Source organism: Pseudophryne corroboree, chromosome 4 (genome assembly GCF_028390025.1).
Source record: "Pseudophryne corroboree isolate aPseCor3 chromosome 4, aPseCor3.hap2, whole genome shotgun sequence".
Lineage (NCBI taxonomy): Eukaryota > Metazoa > Chordata > Amphibia > Anura > Myobatrachidae > Pseudophryne > Pseudophryne corroboree.
Window position 1 is genome coordinate 558,427,884 of NC_086447.1, and position 21,440 is coordinate 558,449,323.

The 21,440-nt window shown below is 44.8% G+C and overlaps 1 protein-coding gene and 1 pseudogene across 2 annotated transcripts in view; both read left to right on the forward strand.

The window, feature by feature from the left end:
• PEX7 (peroxisomal biogenesis factor 7) overlaps positions 1-21,440 on the forward strand; it is a 697,365-nt gene that overhangs the window by 335,169 nt on the left and 340,756 nt on the right. The gene's annotated exons all lie outside the window — the stretch shown is intronic.
• Positions 4,401-4,518, forward strand: LOC134912960 (5S ribosomal RNA; annotated as a pseudogene).

Here is a 21,440-nt window from a genome sequence, read left to right on the forward strand (position 1 = left end):
CTTTGGTTCGATAGTAGTGTAGTCTCGTGATGATATCTCTCGGTTGTTGGCCAGATGCAGGCTTCGCCCTGAGAGCGCGGTACGCTCTATCAAGAAGCAGTTCGTTGTCTGGCAGATCAGGAACGATGTGTTTGAACAGATCTCGAAGGAAAGATGCTAGGGCAGACGGAGAAATTGACTCTGGGACACTCCGGATTCGCAAGTTATTTCGCCTAGATCTATTTTCGATATCTTCTTGTTTTTCCTTGAGATCGTTGATTTCTGTGCGCAAAAGCGAGAGTTCTCTGTCTACTACTCCTTGATATCTGCACAGGTCGTCAGTTTTAGTCTCCAAGGGGTCGGTCCGTGATCCGAGAGAGGTCAATTCAACCTTAAAGTCGTCAACCGCCTTTTTAAGTTCTTGTTGAAACGTTGTTTTGATCCCCTCCACAAGGGTGGAAAGCATGGTTTGAATATGCGGATCCATCGATACATCTGGTGAAGATTCAGGAGAAGACGGACTGCTCCTATCGGCCATTTGCGAGGAACTTTTGGTCTTGGGAGTAAACATGGCAGGAGTCGGTCAAGGGACAGAGGAGGCCCCGACGTGCTCAGTGCTAGTGAGGGAGAGAAAGCGAGGGAGAGCATCCCATGTGCAGAACTCACCACCCACCGGAGGGGAAGCTCCACGGTCTCCTTTATCGGCTCCACACGTCACACTCAGTGTGTGTTAATTACAAAGGAGGAGGTCCAGGCTCATCCACAGTTAGGCTGCTAGGGGGGGGTCCACTCCAGGGGAGGTGTCCTTTACCTGAGGGACGGCAGCAGTGCCGTACACGGGGAAGCTGCTTGAAGATGGTGGCCGGAGGGGTAGACGCGCCGCAACCCCCGAACGCCCCACAGCGACTGTTGAGCTGATGCGACAGAGACCGCTGCCAGAATGGGGCCTGAGCCAAATGTCCGTGAGGCGTCAGCAGAGGTAGTCAGGAGGATGGGGGAGAGCAGGGCCAAGGAGAGCAGCCGCTCCAGCACTGTGCGACAGAGCCCAGCCCAAGGGATAGGATGGCAGTCCAGGTGAGACACCTCCAAGCACGGGGCGTGACCCCCCTCCCCCCCAGCGCCAAGTGGTGATATGAATTAGCTGGGCCGCTGAGCCCCCCTCCACCGCCCGCCGCCGCAAGCAATCTTCCGGCAGCTCCGGCAAGCACCCGCCCCAGCCGCTGCCGGCAGCATGCCCGCTGCGCATACGGGAGACTCACCGCTGAGCTGCTGTTGTAGTGGAGGTGAGCGGGCCGGGGCTCCGGGCGGCGACGAACACTGACTGCGGCAGGAGGAGCGGCACAGTCCCTGATCCACACTCTTCTCCAAGGGAATCTGCAGCTTTGTGGCCGGGTCCCGCAGTCAGTTCAGTACAGCTGGAGGGAGATGAGGCCGAGCAGGGCAACCATCAGCGCCGGGTAGGGAAGGAATCAGTCTCCCCCAGGGTTCTTCTGGGTCCCGAGCACTGCACTAATCGATCCCCCGGTCTCTAGAGAGTGCCAAGGCCCCAGCCCGCAGGGAAGCAGGAGGCTCGCCCCGGCTCCGGGACTCCACACGCGCACTCCCTGGGTGACGGGGATTGGATACTGGGCAACCTGAATGGCTAATCCAAGCCAAAGCGAAGGTGAATAAGGCTCTTTATAGAATTATAATAGGGAGCTCCACTGAGGCACGTCCGACCCGCTTATCTGTCAGGTCACGCCCCCATTAAAATCCTATTTTCATTTGTTAAAGTCTATCTAGTTGTTAATTAATCTAAGCACCTATACAGTGTAATTTTTGCCTTTAGAAATGTCAAATTTATGGGGAGATTCAATTACCCACGGTATAATGCAGAAGGTGAAAACTGGGGAATAGCGTTGGGTTTTATTGGCCAGGGCTATTCAGTTAGCTTTCCAACTTCTCCTGACAGGCTTAAAATGCCTGTTAACTTAATGGGTTAACGGGCATTAACTCACAAAATCCATTAAAAGTTAACTGATTTGTGCATTAGCCCCGTCGCAGCACCCGTTAACCCCATTAGTTATCGGGGATTTTTGAAAAAAAATCCTAGATGACTTTCGGCTTCTGGACTAATTGAATAGCCCCATGGAATCACTTAGCCTGCGGTAATCTACCATTGCTAATTGATTTCCATCCCAAGGATATTGTGGTTTTAGTACCTCCAATAATATATTTCGGGTAATATACTTTATATTTTCTCTGCGTAAAGATGGAAGTGAAGACATAAGTAATGACGTGAAAGGAGTTTTAGTATTAAGCACTTTAGTGTGCTCCCCAGGATCAATTTCACACCCTCTCCAACCGGCTTTATTTTACATACCATCCACTACTCTCCTGTTCCAGGGGTCTGACGGCCAAAATCAGAGTGACACTGCACTTGTATTACTGTGACAGGCACATTAACAGAGATCCCTGATTCCTTTCCCATCTATAAGAGGCAGGGTGCGGTTTTGACACTGGAACATTGCAGAAAGGGTAGGCAGAGAGTGCAGACATTGCAGGACACAATTGTATCTGTATCCAGCAAGTGGGCAATACAGTATCTACAAGTCTAAAACACTGACCCCAACAAGATACTTCCTATTGCCACCTGGCTGGCAACATTTCTGGGGAGAACACAGCACTTGAAATAATGTTTGTATCTCATTCCAATACCATGGATATTTTTTGATCAGTTTGAGTTGATATACATGAGTTTATATAGCTATTCCACGTGATTCATTGTTTGATAGATTAAATGTAGATTTATATTGATAAGCTTAATATTTGTTTATGAATGCTGAGGTTCTTATGCCACGCTGCCAACTCAAACATCAGGATGTAGTGGGGATGTAGAGGGAATTTAAGACCTTTGAAGACTTTTTGTTTAAGGTCACTGCTCGTTGAATTTGTAGTGGTAGAATTTCGGAAGAACTTTTTGGAAAGGTTGAAACTAGTTTCAGATGTAGAAATATGTGATACGTTGATGGCTTTGGAAGAGACCACTAATATTGTGAATGCCATGCAAATTCCAGTTTTAAGTGTCAAGGTTACGTACGTTATGCAGCATAGTATTAGGAAAGTGCATGGGAAAGAAAGTATAGATTGCTTGTGAGCCACTGTCTTATTAAGTACATAAAAAAAGGTACAGTATTCCTCAAATGTATAGAGAAGGTTAAGTTTAAATTATTATTATGAATGAAAAATTAAAATATGTTCTGGTGAACTACGATTATAGTAGGTTCATACACTGCAGACACTCACAGTACTGCAGTGTTATCCCGTCTCATCAGCCCAAGCAATGCTTGTGTTTAATGAAACCACAATGGGTTAATGTCACAACGAAATGGCCTTAGTATTATATTGGCAAATGCCTTATAAACTATTCGGATCACCATCACGATCCTTTCCCTAGTTAGTTCGTTTAAACTCTCTCTTTTTTCCTTTACTTTAACCATCATAGCATATGCAGTGCCTTAATGTAATACAATTTCTATTATTTAGCCCACTGACGGAGGTGTATACTATCACTTCCGCCAGTAGTTACACACATCTAATCCCGTTTTCACTGATTGGCTGACAGTGCTCAGGCACCATATTTAAACCACGGACTGTGTCTGGCACAGTGCAATTGGAAGTGAACAAGCCCGGCTGCACGGGGGAAACGCGTCTTCCTTGATACTATGGACCCAGCATCTTGTGCTTCATAGAAATGTGTCTTGTTTCTCTTTGTCATCCGGAGGGACTTCTGCTGTAAATGCCACTCAGGGACCTGTGTGGTATCCGGTACCTCTTTATCTTTTTTAGTCTGTTGCAACTGATATTACCACTATTGAGTTGATAATTGTATCCTGTATGGGGAATCAATGTAACAGCTGTATCTTTATTACATGCAAAAGTCTCCCTCCGGTTCAGGGCTAATTTTGATTGTTTTGATTATTTCCAACCAGGTTTAGGGATCACATATTATCTTGTATACATGCCCTGTGGGGGTATGCCTTGCCTCTATTTTTCTGAACATGTCTGAAAATTTTCTATACATGTCCAGTGTACTGGCGTAAGCATATGCCAAGGGGATATTTCGCACATATAATTTTGATGCGAGACAGATCAGTGCTCAAACCCATCATATTGATTATACTGTGATTACCCAAAAGATATGTATTTATCAGCCTATCTAAGTTATCTACAGTAATTATTTCTTACATCTAGGATCCCGACACTACTCTCTTTCTGACTTTGTGGACTCTCATCCACGATTCAGGGGATTCCCTGTCTAACGTGGACAGCAGATCCACACTTCACACTCTGTGATTCATTCTAATTATCTCTTCTCTCGGGTATATCCTGAGATATTACTTTTTCAGGTGCACTCTCATTGGTGTACAGGATAGTGTTCTATCTACTATCATACCACACTGCGCATGCCCAATCTCGTCTGATCTTGGAAGCTAAACGGTGTGGGCCTGGCTAGTACCTGGAAGGGTGACCCCCAGGGAATACTACGTGTAGTAGTGTAACACTAATATTCTCCTGATCTTACACTAACAGCAGGATCACCACTGTTTTCTTCCTTCCTGCTTGACATAGATGTGCCTGGAGTCCCAGGATTTTATCTAACTTTATTATTGTTTTGGCTGGTAGGCAATCACAATCATTTCATATGGTGTTTTGAAATACATAATGATTAGGATGACTGTTATCAGATACTAAGATCATTACATTGTGACATTAACCCATTGTGGTTTCATTAAACACATGCATTGCTTGGGCTGGTGAGATGGGATAACACTGCAGTACTGTGAGTGTCTGCAGTGTATCATTAACCTACTATAATCGTAGTTCACCAGAACATATTTTAATTTTTCATCCATAATAATAATTTAAACTTAACCTCCTCTATACATTTGAGGAATACTGCACCTTTTTTTATGTACTTAATAAAATTTGGTTTTAACCCTCCAGACATCATACGTTGTCACTATCATTATACAGGTTGAGTATCCCATATCCAAATATTCCGAAATACGGAATTTTTTGAGTGAGACTGAGATAGTGAAACCTTTGTTTTCTGATGGCTCAATGTACACAAACTTTGTTTAATACACAAAGTTATTAAAAATATTGGCTAAAATTACCTTCAGGCTGTGTGTATAAGGTGTATATGAAACATGAATGCATTCTGTGCTTAGACTTAGGTCCCATCACCATGATATCTCATTATGGTATGCAATTATTCCAACATACGGAAAAATCCGATATCCAAAATACTTCTGGTTCCAAGCATTTTGGATAAGGGATACTCAACCTGTACTAAAGAGTGCGCCCACACAAGAGTCTTATTTTTCTTCTCGTTTTTTTGTTCTCAATCATAACACTGACTCGGGGCGCACCACCAGGAGGGTTTAATTTGGGTAACTTGCAATTCCCAGTAATTACCCGATTCTGGTTCTAATTTTTGACCAGTGCGGAATCACCAACCTTTAGTCGCTAATATCCCATGTCATCAGTTCTTACTTTTAGGTTGGAAATAGTATCAGTATACAGGTGCAAAGATCTGGCAGTACCTCTTGTAGCCAGTGAAAAGTGTTACTGAGGATCCCTGAGTATTTAATTGGAGTTTGGTATGAAATCCCAAAAGTCAGGATCCCGACCGAAGAATAAAAGCGGAATTCCGACAGCCAGAATCGCGACACATTTTCCCCTAAGTATTTTCTCCTACCCCCTAACCTCCAACAGGCTAACCTTAGCCTCCACCTCTAACAGCCTAACCCTAACCACCAACCCCATAACCTATCTCAAACCTCCCCTCCCACTCCCTCCACACCCTAACCCTAGTGCCTAACCATAACACCTGTACTTGTATCTTGCTATTCAAGAATGATCTTTGATACTGTAGTTTACAATGTAAAATAGGAATTCTATATATAGGGCGGTCATTGAGGTCTCTTGGCTGGTGATGGCAAGCAAGTCATTGTCCACAAATAAATCTTGTGAGATATACCATCTATGCATGTTTTGGAGTTGCTTATTTTTTGCACAGTTTTGGAATTACTTATTTCAGCCTTGGGCTAAATTGGAAAGTGTGTAGCCCTGTCTGGTGCAGGTGAAAAAAAAATTAGGTTTACCATGCAACTACCCGAGAGCAATATGTAGGGGGCTCAGTTAGCTTTGAGGCTTTGACCAAAGAATCTGAATAAATTTGTATTTAGTTAACACTTGTTTCATACATGGACCAATAGAAAACAACTTTTTTGTGGCATTAAGGAACAATAAAACATGTAGAGCGGTTCTTGGACAATGGAGAGGACATCAATTAAGATTATGCCGGGCGTTATTAAGAGTTTATATGCCTTGAATAGAACTTCAGTTGACTGTTCTTTATCATGAAATGAAGAGCAGGATTAGTCTAGTGCAGTCTGATTAGGTCTGATTCAGCTGTGGTTGGAGTGGCTAGCGATGCTGCTTCCGAGGAAGAAAAAGCAGACAGTAGTGATCCGACCTGCGTCACCACTGGGCTGTTTGCAGCACCCATGTTGACACGCAAGCCACCTGTCGCAGAGGCCAGGAAATCTCCGTCCAATGACAGAGATCCCTGGCCTTTTCCATTCCCTAAGTGGCAGCGACAGGCCTCTGTTTTCACAAACGGAGGACGTAGCCGTCCCCTGTTCACCCGCGAAATGGCATCCAACTGTCAATCACTGACAGTCTGATGCCGTACTGCGTGCTATGTAAAATCCATTCACGCACACGCAGAGCGGGTCCTGTGCGTGTGCAAGGGACAGAACATTGGTACTTTGCGGCATGTACAGCAACAACAACTGGACCTGAATGAGGTCCATTATGCATGAATATCGAGGCCAGTGTTTGTGCTTCATTTAATGCCCTTTAGCCCTGCCAGGTAACTGTCTTTTCTGGCTTTGAAGTTCTTATTAGTTGAGATTCCAATATATCATAGAGCTGTAGGTCATAAAGCAGGGCATTCATTGTATAATTGTATTTAGTACATGGTAAGTTCTCTTTGGCACAAATAATAATAAAAGAATAATGTAATAAATATATCTGGGCTTTTTCAGATGGTTAGGATCTGATTGTTCTGAGACCCTCTTTCTCTGATCCAGCACTATTAAGTATTATAGTATAATATTGTGGTGAGCTAAGCTTGCCACCGGGCTCCTGAAGCATGGCGAGTGTGTTTGCTGCGCTCGCCGCCAGCTTTCGGGACTCCGACTTTGGTCTCCTGGCTGCGGTGATCCCAACCACCAATATTACATACCGGACCCCATTTAAATGCTAGCTGGTCACATTGGTAAACATATCACAATGTTTCTTCCCCACTGACCTGTAATCTATGAGACCAAAGTCTACCTAATCCCTGGAGCCATTTGCCAGGAGGGCCAGGTGGCCAGTCCGGCCCTGGAACTCACTGATGTCCAAAGTCATTGCAGGTAAATTTATACAATGCAGAATCAAGGCCACATACAAGAGTACAAGTTATATATAGACTATGCATCATATTATTGGATAATGGTAGGGACAGCTCAATAACTGAACGTTCTGTAAGTCAGGGGGTCTTCCTTTGACCTTTGCTATAGAATCACTGTGTCTGTGCCTTCAAACTCGCTCCAATAGATTAAGCTCCATACAAACTATACGAGATTTCGAAAGATCTCGCTCAGAATGGCCAATCTGAACGAGATCTTTCACAGTCTCGTCCAGTGTGTACACTAAATGTTATCAACGATGCGCACTCCCGTGCATCGTTAATGGCCCCCCTCCCTTGGCCCCCTCCCTCGTCCGAAGATGTACGGACGACGGAGGTCATCCTTCACGACAGCAGAATAGCCGTCGTTCCCCCCACCGTCGCTGCCTGTCCTGGCAGCATCGGCAAGTGTGTATGCACTTGTCGATGCCGGGTTCCCGCCGCCACCAATATCGGCGTCGGCGGGGATCATGTAGTGTGTAGGGCCCTAAACAGGTACTTATCGAAGTCTTATGTGTACATAAAAATTGACATTTTAAACCTTATTTTACACATTTCAAAATTAATCACCGTGAAGAGTTATTACACATTAGATCATGTTATCTAAACTACTAAAAAATACTTAGCTGCTTAATGTCGTAGAGAGATAATACGCATCTGAACATAATAATAAAAATAATTCTAATGCTTTATATACAGAAATAGATGGAAATGCTTTACTTTACTTCTATCATTGGATTAATTTGACTTTAATAACACTTACGTGTCCATTTATTTTAATTTGAAGATATGAGTGTATGCTAAATCGTTGGTTTTGTGAATTTAAATACTTGTGTTCTTTCCACCAGAATCCCTGTTCTCTTTTTGGCAAAATGAAATAAAATATTGTATAAAAGAAAAAAGTAATTATGAGGGGTAGTCGAATCCTCTTTATAATTAAGAATGAGACATAACCCCTTTAGCGAGTGATAAATGGGTTATGTCCTCCTTTAAGTGTTCAACAAAAAGCGATAAACTGAGATTACTTCTGTTTGTCACTGTATAATTCTCGCATATGGCTCAGAAGGTGGTTACTGGCACTGTTAGGTTGCCAGCTGCAAAGCGGAGGATGCCACTGAAGAGGAGGATGTTGTTGGACCTCGCCCGCGAGGTAAGCAATGTTAAATACCAATGGCATATTCATTAGTATCACTGCGGTGCTAAACTAAATATGCTGCAGGTATTAAGACATTCTTAAATGGGGCCTTAAAGTCCTTATTTTGAGTTAGGAGTACATTTAGCTAGAAGGTGCAAGGTTACACTTTGGTGAAGTCATTGTACACTGCATAAGGATCATATTTACATTTTGTGGACAGATTTAGAGTTGCGAGTATTACTTTTTGTGCACTGATCTACCTTATTTTTAGTTTTCTATTTATTCTGTGTACTGGAGGTTGCTAGGCAGCTGTTTTCTTCTTGATTTATACATCTCAGCATTTCTATCCTTGCAATTATTTGGGCAGCACCTGCAATGTTTAACAGCTCTCTGGGTTTCTGTTTCACAGCTGATCAATCACAACACTTGTTTTCATGTGGCTGCTCAGATGATTTTTCCTAGTAACTGATTGGGCAAATCCTTCATAAATGCTATCAGTGCCGTTCCTTGCCAGTTAGTGTGCTGTGCTCCATGTGAGATTTTGGATACTACAGTACCTTGCTGGACTTTGCTACCTTTCTTGGACCTCTGCCTGCCCTTTGACCCTTTGCTACCCTTGCTCTGTTTTGACCTTTACTGCCTTTCTTGGACCTCTGCCTGCCCTTTGACCCTTTTACAATATTACATTATCTACAAGGTTGGTATAAAATGAATTCAAGAATCTGTCTCACCAGAGACCAAAAATACACATAAAATATACATATAGATGCAATTGCTAGCCTAACAGATACTTATAATATCCTTATACAGGTTGAGTATCCCATATATGAAATGCCCACGATCAGGAACATTCCATATATGGTATTTTTCCAGATTTTGGAATACCTGTTGGTGGCGGTGTCCGGCTTGTTGGCGGTGGGTCCGGAGTGTGCTGGGGGTGGCCGGTGGCATGCTTGGGGGTTGGTGGTGGGTCCAGGAATGACTAGCGGTGAGGAAATGGCTGCAAAGCCACTCCCCCATCATTAACAGTGTGGAGGAAATTTTGACCTTTACTTTGTTCAATTGTGGTTTCAAAATATCTTAATTCTGGCCTTTTTTGAGTTACTGACTACAAATCAGCTACTGTTTTGCAGTCTGACACAGCAATTGGTGATTACCCTCATTTATGCCAACATTATGCAGGGCCACTTTTATTAGGGGAAACACGCCGGGCTGATGTAGTTCATGGCAGGTCCCAGAACCAACTGTACAATGGCCCTCATTCCGAGTTGTTCGCTCGGTAAAAATCTTCGCATCGCAGCGATTTTCCGCTTAATGCGCATGCGCAATGTCCGCACTGCGACTGCGCCAAGTAAATTTGCTATGCAGTTAGGAATTTTACTCACGGCTTTTTCATCGGTCTGGCGATCGTAATGTGATTGACAGGAAATGGGTGTTACTGGGCGGAAACAGGCCGTTTTATGGGCGTGTGGGAAAAAACGCTACCGTTTCCGGAAAAAACGCAGGAGTGGCTGGAGAAACGGGGGAGTGTCTGGGCGAACGCTGGGTGTGTTTGTGACGTCAAACCAGGAACGACAAGCACTGAACTGATCGCAGATGCCGAGTAAGTCTGAAGCTACTCAGAAACTGCTACGAGGTGTGTAATCGCAATATTGCGAATACATCGTTCGCAATTTTAAGATGCTAAGATTCACTCCCAGTAGGCGGCGGCTTAGCATGAGCAAATCTGCTAAAATCCGCTTGCGAGCGAACAACTCGGAATGAGGGCCAATGTGCAACTTTTCCAGGATATTTGCCTTGAAACATGGCACATATCTGGTCATCTGTACAGGAGGGAGCAGTGTGGGGTGTAAAAAGGTTTGGAATGGTGTTCTTACTCGTAGTGGCTATCCCAGAGCTTGTCTAGCACACAGCTATTTAGAAATTTGCTCCTTTCATAGTTTTTTGAAAGCACCAATCCTATGAAAAAAGTAGGTGTGTTTCATTTTTATTATATTACATAAACCACTGTGCAGATACGGTGCAGCTTTGTGTTTCCCTTGTTTCCTTGGTTTGTTTTTTCAGTCCATTAATGATTCCACAGTGTTATGTGACCACCATAGCACATAATATATTGGACAAAGAGGCTTTGAAATGCACATCCGAGCTCTGTTTTCACTTGACACGGTCACTTTCCTTCTGTCCCCTCTGTCGTTATATGACATGTGGAGAGTCAACATTTGTCTGCATGTCAGCCATATTTGTCTTCCATCTAGAGAGATTTTGAATTGTAGATAATCATTGTATAGAAGGATAGCTAAGAAAAGGTATGTACTCTACTCTTTAAATGGCACTTATCCACTAGCTTGTTGTTCTCACAACAGATGTGACCATGCCAAGCTGAGTTTTTCTGGATACAGTTGCAGAGCATGTATGTCAGAAATAACCAGAAGATAATCTTCCGACAGCTGTCAGTCTTCATAAGCACTGCCAGCCCTTCTGCTCCCTCAGCAATATTCTCCTCCTCCTCACTCTGCCACAAAAGGTTGATCGTAACAGATAATCTTATTGCAGCCGAGCTCAGGGGGATAGGCACAGCTGCCGCTAGCCACACTTCTTCCCACTGTGATGGTTGCTGATTTTAACAGGTTATCCCACCAGCCAGTGCTCCCTGCAACCCCGTCTCCCATGCAGCAGTTATAGACTGGCTTCTCTTTGTGCCTTCCAAGTCCAGCAAGAAGTGTAACGTGTTTTTAAGAAGATATATTAGGTATAAAGGGGTAGATGTATCATAAATTTATATATGTTAATCATTCTAGACCCAATGCATTTTTTAAGCTGTATGATAGCAGTTGCTGTAGCGAAAAGCACGTTTTCCTACATGTTCTGCATACAGCAGTGGTATTGCAGTAGCTATTATTAACAAATGGCAAGCTCACAGGATTACCTGCAGGTATGTGCACTGTGTCCAGCGGTGGCACCCAGGAGTCGGTAAGCATGCACCATCTTTCCTGACTCCATGCCAAATGAAATCTATTTTCTAGCTATCTAAATTATAGCGAGATCTCTGCATTTGTATTGGCGTGGCAAGGAAGCAAGAGGTAGTACGTCAGCACTAAACTAATGCGCTGTGGGAATTGCAGAGATTGCTGGAGGGGAAAGTTTTCTCTACCACACTCTGGTAGCCAAGATTTTTTCCCCAAATATATACTATTGCAATCATAACACAAAGCTGAGTTAGGAGCAGTGAAAGGATGGCAATGGAAATTTTATAAACAAACTGAGTGGAGGGCAGGGGGGGGGGGGTATAGACCACGTAGGTAAGGTACTTATACCAAGCACAGTTGCAGATTGAGGCCACAGTAGCAATTAGGGGTTGCTTCCAGGAGGCAGTAGTTTGACAAGTTGCAGCACTTACACTCTGCCTAACCAGTTTGTGGGGATGCTTGGGAAAGTCAGATACAGGAATTGGATCCAATGGTATTTGCAGACTAAGTTATCAGAAGTCCGAGAAACAACCTCCTTCAAAATTATTGAAGTTTAGGGCAGCTTCACCAGTTGTGCAGGAAAGATCCTGATTGAGAATCTTTCCACCATCAGGCATCAGAGCTTAGTAGAGACGTAATACCACCTATACAACAATTTGTATACATTTTCTTTAATGTGTACATTAACAGAGGAATGTGCTGCTCCTTCAAAGATATCAGCTAGCTCCTCTCAGTCCAGTGCCACACCAAGATCAGCTTCCCATTTTACTTGAAACAGAGAGGACAGCATTATAGGTTGTTGAGATGAGGCACTGGAAGAGTAACCAGAGCGGCAAAGATTTTTGATTGTGGATACCAATCTACTCAGGAGACGGGTTTGAATAGAGTGAAAATGTCCACAAATATTGGTGAAACTGTTCTCAGGAGAAACTAGGAAAATCCTCCAACTCTATGAGTGGGATTTCCCCTTAGTTCTCAGAGAGGTAATTTAGTGGAAAGATGCCTGCATTGGAACACACAGAGGACATAAGCGGTCATAGGCCATGGAGGAAAGCTGGGTTGCTCCAAAGGGGAAAAATTGGGTATGGGGGAGCAGATAATTTGGCTATTTTGTTACAGTGCCCCCAGATGGTCAAGGAAAGTTCGGAGTACTGGACGTACTGGTGCAGGGCTTGGTCTCTGGGCCATGGGTAGCCTGAGAAAGAAACGCATTGTATGGGAAACATATTGTATTGGAAAGCCGCTCAGCACAGCCGATTCCGTATCTTCCCAGATTCTGGTGGCAAATGCCACTGAACGCATTGCAGTAGTTGGTATGAATAATATTTATGCAAGTTTGGAATGCCCATGCCGCCCGCTGCAAGTGAACATTGAAGGATGCGGGTTTGAATCCTTGGTTTCCTCGCAGACCGGATACATTGCATAATTAATGAGGCTAAATTTGAGAGGTTGGAATAAAAGCATTGAAACTCCTACAAAATGAAAGAAGACTGTCCATTAGCATTAAGCCAAGATTTAATACACCTCTGTTTTGCTTTGATGTTAGGTGAAGCAAGAGCAGCTTTAATGGCAAGATATGTGCACTAATAATACAAAAAAAAAGACTATACTGTGTTAAAATATATTATATTGAATCAAGTTTAAATAGTTATTTCTCTAACGTCCTAAGTGGATGCTGGGGACTCCGTAAGGACCATGGGGAATAGCGGCTCCGCAGGAGACTGGGCACATCTAAAGAAAGCTTTAGGACTAACTGGTGTGCACTGGCTCCTCCCCCTATGACCCTCCTCCAAGCCTCAGTTAGATTTCTGTGCCCGACGAGAAGGGTGCACACTAGGGGCTCTCCTGAGCTTCTTAGTGAAAGTTTTAGTTTAGGTTTGTTATTTTCAGTGAGACCTGCTGGCAACAGGCTCACTGCATCGAGGGACTAAGGGGAGAAGAAGCGAACTCACCTGCGTGCAGAGTGGATTGGGCTTCTTGGCTACTGGACATTAGCTCCAGAGGGACGATCACAGGCCCAGCCTGGATGGGTCCCGGAGCCGCGCCGCCGGCCCCCTTACAGAGCCAGAAGAGCGAAGAGGTCCGGAAAAATCGGCGGCAGAAGACGTTCCTGTCTTCAATAAGGTAGCGCACAGCACTGCAGCTGTGCGCCATTGCTCTCAGCACACTTCATACTCCGGTCACTGAGGGTGCAGGGCGCTGGGGGGGGCGCCCTGAGACGCAATAAAACAACCTTACATGGCAAAAAATACATCACATATAGCTCCTGGGCTATATGGATGCATTTAACCCCTGCCAGAATATACAGAAAAACGGGAGATAAGGCCGCCGAAAAGGGGGCGGAGCCTATCTCCCCAGCACACTGGCGCCATTTTCCCTCACAGCTCAGTTGGAGGGAAGCTCCCTGGCTCTTCCCTGCAGTCACTACACTACAGAAAGGGTTAAAAAAAAGAGAGGGGGGCACTAATTAGGCGCAGTATTAAAACATACAGCAGCTATAAGGGGAAAAACACTTCTATAAGGTTATCCCTGTATATATATATATAGCGCTCTGGTGTGTGCTGGCATACTCTCCCTCTGTCTCCCCAAAGGGCTAGTGGGGTCCTGTCCTCTATCAGAGCATTCCCTGTGTGTGTGCTGTGTGTCGGTACGTTTGTGTCGACATGTATGAGGAGAAAAATGATGTGGAGACGGAGCAGAGTGTCTGTAACAGTGATGTCACCACCTAGGGGGTCGACACCTGAGTGGATGTACTGTTGAAAATTACGTGACAGTGTCAGCTCTATATAAAAAAAAACAGTGGTTGACATGAGACAGCCGGCTACTCAGCTTGTGCCTGTCCAGACGTCTCATAGGCCGTCAGGGGCTCTAAAGCGCCCGTTACCTCAGATGGCAGATACAGACGCCGACACGGATACTGACTCCTGTGTCGACGGTGAAGAGACAACCGTGATTTCCAGTAGGGCCACACGTTACATGATTGAGACAATGGAAAATGTTTTATACATTTCTGATAATACGAGTACCACCAAAAAGGGGTATTATGTTCGGTGAGGGAAAAACTACCTGTAGTTTTCCTGAATCTGAGAAATAAAATGAGGTGTGTGATGATGCGTGGGTTTCCCCCCGATAACAATTGATAATTTCTTAAAAAGTATTGGCTGTATACCCTTTCCCGCCAGAGGTTAGGGTGCGTTGGGAAACACCCCCTAGGGGGGATAAGGCGCTCACACGCTTGTAAGAACAAGGGCTCTACCCTCTCATGAGATGGCCGCCCTTAAGGATCCTGCTGATTGAAAGCAGGAGGGTATCCAAAAATGTATTCACACACATACTGGTGTTATACTGCGACCAGCAATCGCCTCAGCCTGGAGGTGCAGTGCTGGGTTGGCATGGTCGGATTCCCTGACTGGAAATATTGATATCCTAGATAAGGATAGTATATTATTGCCTATAGAGCATTTAAAAGATGCATTTCTATATAGGCATGATGCACAGCGGAATATTTGCCGACTGGCATCAAGTATAAGTGCGTTGTCCAATTCTACCAGTAAAATGGTCAGGTGATGCGGATTCCAAACGGCACATTTGGGGTCGGTCTTTTAGACCTGGTGGCCACGGCAACAACTGGGAAATCCACGTTTGTACCCCAGGTCGCCTCTCAAAATAAGACGCCGTATTATCAGGCGCAGTCCTTTGTTGGCAAGCGGACAAAAGGTTCCTCTTTTCTGCTCGTGACAGAGGGAGAGGAAAAAGGCGGAAGAGATTACCCAGTTCCCAGGAACAGAAACCCTTTCCCGCCTCTGCAAAGCCCTCAGTATGACGCTAGGGCCTTACAAGCTCAGGCACGGTGGGGGTCCGTTCTCAATGAATTTCAGTGCGCAGTGGGCTCACTCGCAAGTAGACCCCTGGATCCTTCAGGTAATATCTCAAGGGTACATATTGGAATTCGAGACGTCTCCCCCTCGCCGTTTCCAAAAGTCGGCTTTACCGACGTCTCCCTTTGACAGGGAGGCAGTTTTGGAAGCCATTCACAAGCTGTATTCCCAGCAGGTGATAATCAAGGTACCCCTCCTGCAACAGGGAACGGGGTATTATTCCACACTATTGTGGTACCGAAGCCAGACGGCTCGGTGAGAGCGATTCTAAATCTAAAATCTTTGAACACTTACATACAGAGGTTCAAATTCAAGATTGAGTCACTCAGAGCAGTGATTGCAAACCTGGAAGAAGGGGACTACATGATGTCTCGGGACATCAAGGATGCTTACCTTCATGTCAAAATTTACCCTTCTCACCAAGGGTACCTCAGGTTATGGTACAGAACTGTCACTATCAGTTCAGACGCTGCCGTAGGGATGGTCCACGGCACCCCGGGTCTTTACCAAGGTAATGGCCGAAATGATATCCCTTCGAAGGAAGGGAATTTTAGTTATTCCTTACTTGGACGATTCCCTGATAAGGGTAAGATCCAGGGAACAGTTGGAGGTCGGTGTAGCACTATCTCAGGTAGTGTTGCAGCAGCACGATTGGATTCTCAATATTACAAATTCGCAGCTGGTTCCGACGACTTGTCTTCTGTTTCCTAGGGATGTTCCTGGACACAGTCCAGAAAAAAGGTGTTTCTCCCGGAAGAGAAAGCCAGGGAGTTATCCGAGCTAGTCAGGAACCTCCTAAAACCGAACCAAGTCTCAGTGCATCAATGCACAAGGGTTCTGGGTAAAAATGGTGGCTTCCTACGAAGCAATCCCATTCGTTAGATTCCACGCAAGAACTTTCCAGTGGAACCTACTGGACAAATGGTCCGGGTCGCATTTTCAGATGCATCAGCGGATAACCCTGTCACCAAGGACAAGGGTATCCATCCTGTGGTGGTTGCAGAGTGCTCATCTTCTAGAGGGCCACAGATTCGGCATTCAGGACTGGGTCCTGGTGACCACGGATGCCAGCCTGCGAGGCTGGGGAGCAGTCACACAGGGAAGGAATATCCAGGGCTTAAGGTCAAGCCTGGATACATCACTTCACATAAATATCCTGAAGCTAAGGGCCATTTACAATGCTCTAAGCTTAGCAAGACCTCTGCTTCAAGGTCAGCCGGTGTTGATCCAGTCGGACAACATCATGGCAGTCACCCACGTAAACAGACAGGGTGGCACAAGAAGCAGGAGGGCAATGGCAGAAGCTGCAGGGATTCTTCGCTGGGCGGAAAATCATGTGATAGCACTGTCAACAGTATTCATTCCGGGAGTGGACAACTGGGAAGCAGACTTCCTCAGCACGACCTCCACCCGGGAGAGTGGGGACTTCACCCAGAAGTCGTCCACATGATTAAAAAACTCGACAGGTATTGCGCCAGGTCAAGAGACCCTCAGGCAATAGTTGTAGACGCTCTGGTAACACCGTGGGTGTACCAGTCAGTGTATGTGTTCCCTCCTCTGCCTCTCATACCCAAGGTACTGAGATTGATAAGATGGAGAGGAGAAAGCACTATATTCGTGGCTCCGGATTGGCCAAGAAGGACTTGGTAACCGGAACTTCAAGAGATGCTCACGGAGGATCCGTGGCCTCTGCCTCTAAGAAGGGACCTGCTCCAGCAAGGACCCTGTCTGTTCCAAGACTTACCGCGGCTGCGTTTGACGGCATGCCGGTTGAACACCGGATCCTGAAGGAAAAAAGGCATTCCGGATGAAGTCATCCATATCCTGATCTAAAGCCAGGAAGGATGTAACCGCAAAAACATTATCACCGCAATTGGCGAAAATATGTTGCGTAGTGAAAGGCCCGACGGAGGAAATTCAACTGGGTCGATTCCTACATTTCCTGCAAACAGGAGTGTCTATGGGCCTGAAATTGGGGTCCATTAAGGTTCAGATTTCGGCCCTGTCAATTTTCTTCCAAAAAAGAACTAGCTTCAGTCCCTGAAGTTTAGACGTTTGTAAAAGGGGTACTGCATATACAGCCTCCTTTTGTGCCTCCAGTGGCAATTTGGGATCTCAATGTAGTTTGGGTTCCAAAAGTCACATTGGTTTGAACCACTTAAATCTGTGGAGTTAAAATATCTCACATGGAAAGTGGTCATGCTGTTGGCCCTGGCCTGGGCCAGGCGCGTGTCAGAATTGGCGGCTTTATCCTGTAAAAGCCCTTATCTGATTTTCCATTCGGACAGGGCGGAATTGAGGACTCGTCCTCAGTTTCTCCCTAAGGTGGTTCCAGCGTTTTCACCTGAACCAACCTATTGTGGTGCCTGCGGCTACTAGGGACTTGGAAGAATCCAAGTTGCTGGATGTTGTCAGGGCCCTGAAAATATGTTTCCAGGACGGCTGGAGTCAGGAAATCTGACTCGCTGTTTATCCTGTATGCACCCAACAAGCTGGGTGCTCCTGCTTCTAAGCAGACTATTGCTCGTTGGATTTGTAGTACAATTCAGCTTGCACATTCTGTGGCAGGCCTGCCACAGCTAAAATCTGTAAAAGCCCGTTCCACAAGGAAAGTGGGCTCATCTTGGGCGGCTGCCCGAGGGGTCTCGGCTTTACAACTTTGCCGAGCAGCTACTTGGTCAGGGGCAAACACGTTTGCTAAATTCTACAAATTTGATACCCTGGCTGAGGAGGACCTGGAGTTCTCTCATTCGGTGCTGCAGAGTCAGCTTTGGTATAATCCCCATGGTCCTTACGGAGTCCCCAGCATCCACTTAGGACGTTAGAGAAAATAAGAATTTACTTACCGATAATTCTATTTCTCATAGTCCGTAGTGGATGCTGGGCGCCCATCCCAAGTGCGGATTGTCTGCAATACTTGTACATAGTTATTGTTACAAAAATCGGGTTGTTATTATTGTTGGGAGCCATCTTTTCAGAGGCTCCTCTGTTATCATACTGTTAACTGGGTTCAGATCACAAGTTATACGGTATGATTGGTGTGGCTGGTATGAGTCTTACCCGGGATTCAAAATCCTTCCTTATTGTGTACGCTCGTCCGGGCACAGTATCCTAACTGAGGCTTGGAGGAGGGTCATAGGGGGAGGAGCCAGTGCATACCAGTTAGTCCTAAAGCTTTCTTTAGATGTGCCCAGTCTCCTGCGGAGCCGCTATTCCCCATGGTCCTTACGGAGTCCCCAGCATCCACTACGGACTATGAGAAATAGAATTATCGGTAAGTAAATTCTTATTTATTTACATAATTTGATAATGTTAGGGTATGTTAACCTCTTCAGGTCTGGTCTATAAACTCTCTGCAGTCATCAGTCAGAATTCTGTTCCTTTAGCAACCGGTTGGAGGTCAATTAATGATAAGATGACACAAGTTCATGTGTAACTTATGCAAATCATAAATGACCTGCTAGGGGCCGTCATAGCTTTATTATTTATAGCTTGAAAACAAAGGATTCATGTTTGCCAATACATTTAGCCAATCAGAATACACCATGTATGTCTTGAAATTCATCGATTGTCATACAATGTTCCAAGTGGCAACTAGAACAGCCTTGAAAATGGTTATTGTTTCGTTTATCAGTCTTTCGGACATAAACTCAGAAGATTTCTTTCAGCATTCTTCTCAATTAGCCTTGGATATATCTGATGTTGCTTTGTCCGCCTTGGATACATTTAATGTTGCATTTGTCTTTGTAAAAGTCATGCTTTAGGACAAGATATTCAGCAAATATAGTATTCTGACCAACTCAGCAATATTTTCTTAAGGACACATGAACTCATTTTGTGATTAACAGTAAATATCTTAATAAATGCGAAAAAGCGTGAATCAATATATATTTGCTATACTGCGGAAGCTCCTACACTATCATTTCCCCTCTTTTTGATTCCACTTTTTCTCCCTATTCTACCTACACTAGGCCTGAACTATTCCCTTTCAGTAAACCAGTTGCCTGGACTTATAGTCCAAACCTTGGGGATTACCCTTAACAACAACCAAAGGTTAAGCAACTTCATTCTTCTGGCTGGAGAGTCACTGTCAGCTTCTCCGAGTGGGAGGCGTGTAATCAGGTATCACGACTTTTCACCTTAATTTGAGGTAGGCATGGTTAGCAGCACTTGATATGGACCATCATATCTTGGTTCAAAGGTCTTTCTCACATGTCTCTTTAAATAGACCCAATCTCCTGGGTTTAGCTTATGCGTAGCTGATCCTTCTGGGTCTGGAATGGAAGAAAACACTCGGCAATGGAGGTTAGTCAATGTTTTACAGACCTCCTGTACATAACCTGTTAAATCACCATGATTATGTTGTAATTGTTGTGGACAATAACAACCTGTTCTTGGAGCTGACCCAAACCATATTTCATATGGAGTCAGTTTACTAGGTCTCATGGGTGTGGTCCTAATATTGAACAAGACTATAGGTAGGCATTCTGGCCAAGTTCTTTTGGTTTCTGTCATCATTTTCTGTAGTTTTAGCTTAAGGTCAAAGTTCAGATGTTCCCCCTCCCCACTCGCCTGGGGACGGTAAGGCACGTGGAAGGCCTGCTGTATCCCCAAATCTTTCATTATATGCTGCATGACTTCTCCTGTGAAATGTGTACCTCTATCTGATTCTATAACCTCAGGTATCCCAAATCTACATACTACTTCTGCTATCAGTGTCTTTGCAGTGGTTTTTGCTGTGGCTTTGCTTACTGGCCAGGCTTCGGCCCAGTGACTAAACATGTCCGTTGCTACTAGTACATATTCATATGGACCGCTTCGTGGCAACTGTATATAGTCGATTTGTAGTCTTTTGAAATGGGTAAGAGGCTTTGGGTATAGTTCCTAGAGGTGTCTTGGTTCTTTGTCCTGGATTGCTGATTCCACAGATCCAGCATCCTGCTACAAAGTTTGTTGCAGCTTTATTGAAGCCTGGAGCTATCCAATGCTCTTGTACTCTATTTACCATGGCTTCCTTTCAATGATGTACTTGTCCATGAGCTACTTGTAACATAGGTGGAAATAGAGCTGCTGGTAGACAGTACTTTAATTCTCTTTACTTCCAAAGTCCATGTTCATCTTCTTCTGCCCCCAATCATCTCCATTTCTCCTTTTCTCCTTGTGATGCTTGTTGTTGAATTTTGATCAGCTCCTCTTCACTAGGCATTTGCTTCACATCTTGAGCTACTAAGACTTGCTCAGGTTCTTTTGATTGTAAGGCAATTCTCTTGGCTTCTGCATCTGCAAATGCATTTCCTTTAGCTTCCATGGTTTGGCTCTTAGTATGTGCTTGTACCTTGATTATGCCAATCCTTTTAGGTAGTTCCAATGCTCTGAAGAGTTCCATAATCAAACTGGCATGTTTGATGGGTTTTCCGTTTGCACCTTTGAAGTCCCTACTTTTCCAATCCTTTTAGGTAGTTCCAATGCTCTGAAGAGTTCCATAATCAAACTGGTTTTCCGTTTGCACCTTTGAAGTCCCTACTTTTCCAAATAACAGCGTAATCCTGGGAGACCCCCCCAAGCATAGCGTGAATCCGTGTAGATGTTAGCTGTCATGTTTTCAGCATGTATGCAGGCTTTGGTCATTGCTATGAGTTCTGCTTCTTGTGCTGACATTCTTGGTCCAGAATCTATGACTTCAGTTTCAGTTGTTACTGCATATCCTGTCCTCTGGGATCCATTATCATAATATCTTGATCCATCGACGAACAGGTTCATGTCTGGATTGTCCAGTGGTGTATCTTGGACATTAGGAAGAGGTAAAGTCTCTAATTCCATGAGGGCTAGGCAATCATGTGGAAATGTTTGTGTTGTATTTTCTGCGTCTGTAGCAGCATTTTCCTCCTCATCTAACGATTTACCATCATTACCATTTCCCCCTCTCCTCCCCTCTTTTGAATCGTTGATGGGAAGGAGTGTAGCTGGGTTTAGTACAG